We start from the raw sequence: 1,015 nt of genomic DNA on the forward strand, positions 1-1,015 counted from the left end.
CATAGCTTCTTTTATTGTTATAATTTTTGTTTATGTAACCATAGGGGACTATAAGATTCTAAACAATACCAAACAAGCTAGTAAAAGCTACAGCACATCAAACTTTGATAGGATTGTGGCTGCCACTGTCTATATCAGAATTCTTAACCATGTCAGGAACTGTGGGCCATCGAGGTTAAACCTGACCTAGTCTTCCCTGGAAACAGGTTCCTTGTCAGGAATTAAGATGAAAACTCATGTGACTCATAAAGATACCCCCCCATGGGTGAAAGTTCCTACAGACCTGGAAAAGCCAAGTATTGCAAGTCAACAAGCTGGTGCTAAACTCTCTGTTCGGCCCACAGGGATCTCGAATGCGTCACTTCGAGCAGGTGGGCCGGGTCATGTTTGAGCTCAAGACTCTGGAGTCTTCTGATCTTAATTTATGGCTCTGAAGACAAGACGTTTCGGACTAAATGGATGCTTCAGTCCATGGCTGAGAGGTACCGCCTGCGCCAGGAAAGAGGCGTGCTCAATCTGTAGGAAGGCATGAAGGTCCTGGAACTAGACCAGGGTTCGAAGAAGTAAAGCCAGTTTCCAGTCGTTGTGAGTCCCACCTGGACACAAGCTGTGGCTGGCCAGTGTTTGGTTCTGACATGAGGTTTTGTGGTTTTTTTGTTTTTGTTTTTTTTTTTTTTTTTTTTTTGGCCTGACATGAGTTTTAACTTTGTTAGGTCCTTCAAGATATTCTTGGATCCCTACTGTGTATTCTGATGTGAATATCTGCATGTCATCATTAAAACATTTAAAGAGCCAGAAAAAAAGGAATTATTAATCATTGGCAGACATTGGATTGTACTTCAGCTCTGAGGGACTATGAGGAGAATAGCTGGCTACCCTGTCCAAAATCCATACATATCAGAACCAAAGGCCCCACTTGTGCCCACACAACACTGGCTTCCTTTGGTTTACACCTGACATTACACTGCATATGCTTTATGTCATTTTTCAGGTCAGGTGCTTACTTTTTTTAATG

General features: G+C 42.5%; 1 pseudogene; it reads left to right on the forward strand.

Annotated features, from left to right (window-relative positions):
- The first annotated feature begins 226 nt into the window (after positions 1 to 226).
- Positions 227 to 567, forward strand: LOC114639239 (annotated as a pseudogene).
- The last annotated feature ends 448 nt before the right edge of the window (positions 568 to 1,015 follow it).

The sequence above is a fragment of the Grammomys surdaster genome, unplaced genomic scaffold (genome assembly GCF_004785775.1).
Source record: "Grammomys surdaster isolate TR1022 unplaced genomic scaffold, NIH_TR_1.0 125690, whole genome shotgun sequence".
NCBI classification, from domain to species: domain Eukaryota; kingdom Metazoa; phylum Chordata; class Mammalia; order Rodentia; family Muridae; genus Grammomys; species Grammomys surdaster.